The sequence below is a fragment of the Botryllus schlosseri genome, chromosome 8 (assembly GCF_051294905.1).
Source record: "Botryllus schlosseri isolate E-star chromosome 8, Bs_hap1, whole genome shotgun sequence".
NCBI classification, from domain to species: domain Eukaryota; kingdom Metazoa; phylum Chordata; class Ascidiacea; order Stolidobranchia; family Styelidae; genus Botryllus; species Botryllus schlosseri.
In genome coordinates, this window is record NC_137243.1 from 14,890,540 (window position 1) to 14,899,791 (window position 9,252).

Genomic DNA, 9,252 nt, shown 5'->3' on the forward strand with positions numbered 1-9,252 from the left:
ACCCTAAAACTACTTGAAGTAGAAGTAGAATTGACTGACTTTAAAAGTACTCAAGTAAGTAAGTAGTTGTGAAAACGATCCTAATTCGTTCACATGGATTGTAAAAAGGTGCAAATTGAGCTATGCGAAAGGTGACGAGCTTGATTCATATTGATGCATACCAGCAGGTATCCAATTTTCGATAGCATAAGCATTCGTCCACATCATGGGAAGAAAATGATAGGATTGATATGGAAATGTGATACTTATCCTCTGTTTTCTCGAACAGCACGTTTTAGAAATTAGCATGGTATGGCGCCATCCCCCATATTATGAAGTTCGTAGTTTAGTCGAAGAGCAATACGACGAAGTTGTATAGGATACGGTGTAAACACTTTGCGCGATTAGTAAACGTTAAAAAATATGGTGGTGGTGGACCGTAGAAATGCAATATTGTGTAGCTTTATTCCCGGAAATTAAAGGCATTACTATACACTTGCTTTTATAGCCTACTTCAACATGCATGTTATCCAGACAAAATAACTGATTTTAATTATAACTCAAAGTATATGATACTGCGAATTGAAAATGAAACGTAAATAATACTTCTAAAAGCGGAACACGTTTTTCAAGCCTTTAGTCCAGAAAGTTTCAAAGGTGGTATGCTAAAACAGCTCTAAAACTAACAAAAAATGTCAGAGTACACTTTGCCAGGTTAGGACGCGCCATGAACATGCTAGATTACGATATGACAATTAAATGCTAGATTGCGAAACATCAGTTTCAAACGTTTTGATGATCCGTATATACCGTGATGAATTATTTCATATGGGCGAAGGGGGACAATGTGGTGTGAACGCAGGGATATCTAGATATCTAATTCTAGATATCCCTGTGTGAACGGAGCCACGCCAACCCGCTACCTAAATTATAGTCATCGATACTTCCGTGAAATCATACTGGTAACTCCATAACCATCACTGCGCGCGAAGCGCGACGAAAATTCTGGGCTTTGCTAAATTTTTATGAAAATTAAAAGTTGATACTCCGTGAAAACAGCCCCGAAATTCCTCAGGCTATCTTCCTGATTGAAAGATTGAACTACTTCTACTTGACAAACTGAAAATAGCGAAGAGTAAGTAAGTAGATCACCATATATTACGAAGTAGAAGTAGAAGTAAAGAAAATCAGATCTACTTGAGTAGGTACCAGAAGTAGAGGATAACTACTTAAGTACTTCGAAAAAGTAGAAGTACTTCGTTACTGACCACCTCTGGTAAATAGTGGGTGTTTTGGGCAAAACGTGCGCGTGGCAGAATGGCCTCTTGCATAGAATAATTAAGTAATTGAACGGAAAGATACGCGTGACATTGCCACCATTCCCACTCTAACTCAGCGGGTTTTATATCGGATTCACGTGAGATAAATAAATAAAAATAAACGATTACGTCGCGGACATTTGACACTTACGCGATATGTTTCGGTATATTCATGGGCGCATCGAGCAAGGCTTCTAGGAGGCTTTTCACCTCAACTTCCTTTTCTACGGCAGTTCTTGTTCTTGTCCGGTCGCTAGTGCTTGATCGTGAAGACTGCAAACCTGGTCGCAGAGGTGGTCAACGTTGTCAAGAAAGCTACTCAAGTAGAAGTTGCGACGAAAAAATCTACTCCAGTACGAGTAGAAGTACTTCTTCCATAAGTCACCTAAAACTGCTAGAAGTAGAATTGACTGACTTTAAATCTACTCAAGTAAGTAAGTAGTTTTGAAAACAGTCTTAATTCGTTCGCCTGGACTGTCTAAAGCTGCGAATTGAGCTATGCGGAAGGGGCAGAGAGCTTGATTTGTATTGATGCATCCTAGGAGGTATCACTTTTCGACAGAACAAGCATTATTTCGCATCATGGGATGGAAATTATATCGTATTGATATCAAAATGCGATGCTAGCCCATCGTTTACTAGAAGACCCCGTTTTAGAGAATATCATGGAATGGGGCCCTACCCCATATTATAAGGCCCTAAGTTTAGGCGAAGAGCAATACGGAGAAGTTGCATCGGATACGGTTTCAACACTTTGCGCGATTAGTATACGTTAATAGCAAATATTGTGGATCGTAAAATTCCAAAGAAGCCGGATTTTCTAGATTTATGAATATTAAATGTTGGTGCTCCGTTAAAACAGCCCCGAAATTCCTCAGACTATCTTTCTTATTGGGGGATTAAACTACTTCTACTTGCCAAACTGAAATATCGAAGAGTAAGTAAGTAGATCACAAATATTACGAAGTAGAAGTAGAAAAATCAGATCTACTTGAGTAAGTAACAGAAGTGAATGAACACTACTTGAGTACTTCCGAAAAGTAGAAGTACTTCGTTACTGACCACATCTGCAAGGGCGCGCAAAGCGATCTAATTTATTGTTAAATGCACCGCAGGTTTTGTCATGCTTTAAGTCGACTCTTACGTACTAGGAAGTAGAAACTAGAAATATGATTAGTGTCATTTGACACAGATGAGTAAAATTTAGCTGACAAGAATGTTTGGATATTCTGGTTCAATATAACAACTTTGGGAATGAATGCAGATTTAGCGATATTTTGGGTGATTTATTCAAGAATTAGCGACATCTATCGATTTTAACGCCAGTTTTAGCGATTTTTGTCCATCCAGAGTAGGCATAGTTTTGCGATCATCACATGACAGTCTCATCATAGTGTCCTATATGGTGTGGACACAGCGAGACTTAGCGGCTCACTGCATTTGGGTTACGTCATACTTTCCATTTGACCAAAGGCAACTTTATGGCCATTTTTGACCGGTTTGCCGAGCGCCAAATTCAATAAAACGGTTATCAATGGAAATCTGCTGCCATACTGATTGCGAAAATATAAATTTTATACTGTTCATGGTCCGGGAACCCCCCAAAACCAGCTTCGAAATTTGCATTGTGATTGAGTTTTGGCATCGTGACGCAACAATTCTGTCTGGCAAAACCAGAGTGAAGCTGAGAAGAAAGAGCCAGACAGTCCCGCTACGTCACGATGACAAAACTCGAAAACAATGCAGATTTCTTAGGTTGGTATCAAGGGCGTAGCCAGAAAAAATATTTGGGGGGGGCGAAAATTCCATGACGTAAATGAACGTTAAAGATAAAGAAAAATAGGTTAAAAAAACGATGAACTTGGGCCCTTATTGGCTGATTAACATAACATCGGGGGTGATCGTTATATATATATTCCATTCACAGAAATGATGTGATAGAATGATGATTGTGGAAAACCCCGACGACAACACCTTCGCGCGAAGCGCGAAAATTTTTCTTGGTTAATGAATGAAATTGGTTCATTATATTGTTATTTGCATATTGCAAATTCGTTTTCATTAACAGATTTACCGGCAGGGCTGATAGAAGTGGTGTCATCAAACATTCGGGGGGCGCTTAATTATACATCTTGAACTATATATGTTGCATATGAACTATATATGAATGTTGATGAACTTTTTTTACTCTTCCGATAGGATCGTACCGGATAATAGGTAACGGGGAAAACAATACTTATATTTATACGTATCAAAATTAATAACAATTTATGACATGAAGACTTCTGGTGGATCCCCGACCTAGCCGCGCGAAATATTGTACAGGACGATCTACGAAAAATGTGGCGTGCGTCGGAACTGGTATTTTAGTCGTCAAAATCCCAAATTTCGCGGTTAAGCTAAACAAAATTTGGTTATTTGGTTTTGGTAATTTATTTTTTGATAATATTAGTAATTTCGAGAATCAGCCCGTGGGTCACTAAAAACCTTCTCGCGGACCACGGGTTAGCCGCCCCTGTTCTAGAGAACGTGCAGAACGTAAATTCTTTTTTTTTAATAAATGAAGGATTAATTTGATCAATAATATTGGTGCGTCTATATGAACAAGTGGTGTCCATTCTTATTATCACTTCATTGAGGCACGGTTAGTTCGTAACCACTGTTACAGATAGACGCTATAGCCTACTTTAAAGATTGAAATCGCTGATACAAATCAGACCAAATACAAAAACTCCTTTGATCAGACTCGTTCAATTTCAAATTAGCACTTTTTAACGTGAAGTGGTGATATTTTCTTGTACCATGCAGTCGCATTTGTGTTGGAGGGGCCTGATTGCAGGGACAGGATCATTAGGCGCCATGCAGCCATTTAAGTACCCGAAAATGTTTCTCGAAGGCTTTCGGAATACATGGGTCGGTTTTATGGCCGTCAATCATTTTGGGAGCGCACTTTGCGGAGTCGCAGGTACCCTATTTTATATATCTTCGTGTGCCCGGAACGGAAGTTGCCGGAGCTAACAGTCCCCAACCCCCATACTGAACTGACACTCCTATAGACTCAATCAACCCAACGACCTCGGGCTACTCTAGTGTATCTACTGGTACTGTTGTATTTTCATAATAGAGAATGCAGCTAAATTCTATAATGGGTAGCCTATTTGCGGAAAGAGTTCGTGATACCGATGATAAAATCAAGACATGAATGGACATTGGACAATAAATCGCGCGAAGCGCGAAGAAAAATTTTAGGTTACATACATCTGCCCCAAAATAATGTAATATCTATTGATTTTACGAAAATTTTCCAAAAATTTGGGAGGGGGGGGGCGACCGCCCCTTTCGCCCCTCCCTGGCTACGCCAGTGGTTGGTATACATTTACATCTTCGTAATCAGTATAGCAGCAGCTTTCCATCGATATTCGTTTTATTGAATTTAGCGCTCGGCAAGCCTGTCAAAAATGGCCGTAAAGTTGCCTTTGGTCAAATGAAAAGTATGACGTAACCCCAATGCAGTGAACCGTTCAGTCTCGATGTGTCCACACCATATAGGACATAATGGTCTGATAGCTATGTATTGAGAGAGACAGCATAACATGGTCAACAAACAGCGATTACCGGCGTTTTGCCGCACCGCAGCGGCAAGGAGCCCAGGAGCATAATCTATAGTAAAGTTAATTGCCGACGTCATTCGTCCATGGCGCCACTCGAGCATGTGGGTTAATTAGGACAGCATAAGTATATTAAGCTAGGGTTGGAGCCTGGGCCTTTATTACAATCATACTCGGTCATTGTATATATCAGGCTTGTGAAACCTGCGGTCTACAGAGTAACTTTGTGTGTGGTCCGCAAAATTAGTTTCTAATTCAGTTTGATCTGGAACGTTTGCGATAATGCTCAAGTGAGTCAAGAGAATGGCCAAAATAAAGCTGAAATATACGTGAGCTGACTTTGTACTTGGATGTCGAACTTCTATTTGCCTTCCGGTATTCCGAAGAATCAAAGGGGAACTTTTCTCCGAGCGTCATGCGGATGTTCTAATAAATTTGGGGGCCGGACATACTGTTTTGTGCGGTTCTGCAGACACTTGGAGATAAGGCTTTCTTTGATTCATCCCCTGGAGCTTGAATGTGAATCAGAACAGGCAACACTAGCCACCTAAGTGTTGGAGGTTTACCTAGGCTCCTCCTCGCCACCTCATCCGCATCAGCGGTGTCTTACAAAAAGCCTAGAGGTGGGCCGTGCTATAAGTCGGCAGTTACGGAAAATAAGAAGAATATCGGCCTGGTGTAAATGACCATAGTAGTCGACAAACACCATGACTACCCCAAAACAAACAATCAAACTAGCCATCAATTCCGCCATCGGCAAACATTCAATGCGGTGCTTTAAAACCGGGGGTATTCCCCACTAGGGGAATTTGTGTTTACGGTTGTAAAGGAAGATACAACCAGTGTCCTATATGGTGTGGACACAAGCAAATCTCACGGCCCAGTGAAATTGGTCTACGTCACACCTTTCATTTGGTTAAAGCATAGTGTCCTATATGGTGTCGACAAAAGCAAATCTCACGGTTCAATGAAATTGTATCACGTCACTATATTTCCATTTGGCTACAGGCAATTTGACGGTTATTTTTGACCGGCTTGCCGAGCAATAAATTTGATGAATCGGGTATCAATCGAAAGCTGACTCTGCACTGATTACGAAAATATAAATTTTATTCCACTCATGGCCCTGGAACCCCCACAATCAGCCCCAAATTATTCATTGTTGAGTAGATTGGCAGTGTGACGAAACCATGCTGTCTGGCGAAACGAGAGAGAAACTCAAGAGCAAGGATGCGGCCGAGCGGCGAGAGTGGGATCAGCTGACGTCGCGGCAATAGCTATGTGCAATTATAGATAACTAACCTAGCTATACTTAGACGGAAGGTTGAAGGATATTGCGGGAAAATTCCTAGGTCCCAAATACATTCTGTGGACCCAGTTCTACCTTTAAAAATCAAGGAAAGGCTGGTAATGTGTGCTCGCTTTTAGCGAAGCGCCTATAGAAAGTATCAACAGCGCCACGCATCTCTGGAGCCCTACGCAACAACCGGGCTAAGGTAATCGATATCATAATAATCTGACATATCCAATGTAGACTACTTAGACGTAGCCTACATATCTCTATCAGCTGAAGGATATTGCGAGAAAATTGGTAGGGACCAAATACATTCTGTGGACTCAGTTCTACCCTTACAAATCAAGGAAAGGCTGGTAATGTGTGCTCGCTTTTAGCGAAGCGCCTATAGAAAGTATCAACAGCGCCACGCGTCTCTGGAGCCCTACGCAACTAGCGGGCTAAGGCAATCGATATCATAATAATGTGACATATCCAATGTAGACAATTTAGACGTAGGCTAAATATCTCTATCAGTTGAAGGATAATGCGCGAAAATTGGTAGGGCCCTAATACATTCTGTGGACCCAGTTCTACCCATAAAAGTCAAGGAAAGGCTGATAAGGCGTGCTCGCTTGTACCGAAGCAAATAGAAAAAGTATCAACAGCGCAGCGTTTCTCTGCGACGCGATTGCACATAGCTATTGCCGCGACGTCAGCTGATCCCACTCTCGCCGCTCGGCCGCATCCTTGCTCTTGAGTTTCTCTCTCGTTTCGCCAGACAGCATTGTTGCGTCACACTGCCAATCTACTCAACAATGAATAATTTGGGGCTGATTGTGGGGGTTCCAGGGCCATGAGTGGAATAAAATTTATATTTTCGTAATCAGTGCAGAGTCAGCTTTCGATTGATACCCGATTCATCAAATTTATTGCTCGGCAAGCCGGTCAAAGATAACCGTCAAATTGCCTGTAGCCAAATGGAAATTGTGACGTGATACAATTTCATTGAACCGTGAGATTTGCTTTTGTCGACACCATATAGGACACTATGGTTAAAGGCAACTTTATGTCCATTTTGACCGGCTTGTGATTGATAGCTTCACTCTCGTTTTGCCAGACAGAATTGTTGCATCACCATGTCAAAACTCGATCACAATGCAAAATTCGAGAGTGATTTTGAAGGGTTCCAGGACCATGAGCAGAATAGAATTTATATTTTCGTAATCAGTACAGCAGGAGATTTCCATTGATACCCGTTTTATCGAATTTAGCGCTCGGTAAGCCGGTCAAAAATGGCCTTTGACCAAATGGAAAGTGCGACGTGGACCAATTTCACTGAGCCGTGAGATTTGTTTGTGTCCATACCATATAGGACGCTACGGTACAACTATCGAATGCAAACATGCAATGACAACGACCGATTTTGCAGTTTCGTTCCGCTCCGCTGAGACTGGAATCAACATTGTTTCGCGGCAGCGACTGTAGATTATTATTATTATTAATGACTTATAATTTCTGGCAATCCAAAAGTTATCTTCCAGAGAGCAGAATTTACTGAATCTGGTATTGATCGAAAGCTATACTGTCGCACCGATCCCGAAAATATAAGTTAAAATGTGATCAGGTACTGAACTACCCAGAATCCGCCCTCCATGTCTGAAATATCGGCATTGTCCGAACAATCGGAGAGGCACAACGGGTCATCGTTATGGTCATTGTCTTGTCGGTCATCCGATTGTTCTAAACAATGCACGTTTCAGATGTTGAGGGTGATTTTACGTCAAAGCCCGGAGTCTGACGAACAACCCTATTTTAATTTATAATTTTGGAATCAGTGCGACAGAAGTTTTCGATCAAGACCAGATTCACTAAATGGCGCAACAACAACGAACATAACAATGACCAGTTTCGTCAAGCAATTGCTCGGAACAATGCCGATATTCCGACTTCGAGGGCTGTTTTGACGTGGTTTCATTTCCCTGACAAGATTTTAATTCGTATTTTTTGGAATCAGTGCGACAGTGGCTCTCACAATTAAGACCAATTTTTATCAAATTTCAATCCCCGGGTCGCAAGCACAGGGTTAGACAACCTTTTTGCTATTCACGGCCGCATTTGAAGTAGTCATGTATAGGGTTGGATTATCCGGATAACAGTTAACCGGTTAACCGGTTAACCGGTTAACCGCAGGTATTTTCACTATCTGATATCCGGATATTTTTCTGCCGGTTAACCGGATAAAAAAGAATCGTTGCTAATGCATTTTACACGTTTTAGTAAGCTTCAATAAGTCGTATTCAGTGTTGGCGCGGCTGATTAACGAGAAGCGTGTTGCCAATTAGCGAGATGCGTCTGTACACATTGCACAATGTAATGTGACGCGATCTCCTGCTGAGAAGATCGTTAAATTAGGTCATTGATTGGCGCGCTCGGCTATCGTCTCTGGCCTGATTTATCGCTTCTTCAACAAGCCGATAGTTCCACTGGATTGAAGAATCGCATCTGCAATAGGCCATGTGCAGTGTACACACTATTCCACCGCTGGCCTGCACAATCGCATCTTCATTGGCTTGGTGCTCACGATATTATCGTTGACCTACACAATCGCATCTGCAATAGGCCTACGAACGATATAATCGCTGGCCTAACCATCTCGGACCCAGCATGCATTGGCTCCTATCTCTCGATGGGTTGTTGACGATATGCCGTTAAGTGTATTCTAATTAGTGATTCTGAGAGTGACACCGCGAAACTGAATGACATCGAATGTTCGCAAAAATGTGCGTGCGTGCAAGCGTAATTGATTTCCGCTGATGATTAATTCGAAAAAAAATCGAAACCCCCTGATTTTATTTCAATCCCCCTACATTTTCGGCTGGCTGCGTGCCTGATCACGTGAATTAAAGCGATGTATCATGTCGGCATCAATTCCAGTATCAGCTAGTCATCCTTCTAGTACTCCAAACCTAAACATAAGGATGGTCAAAAGGATGTAAAGCCGTTGAAGTTTCCGGCGTACGACCTGCCAACCTTTTGACTCTCTACGAAGCGCTGCTTTCTATTCAGCCCA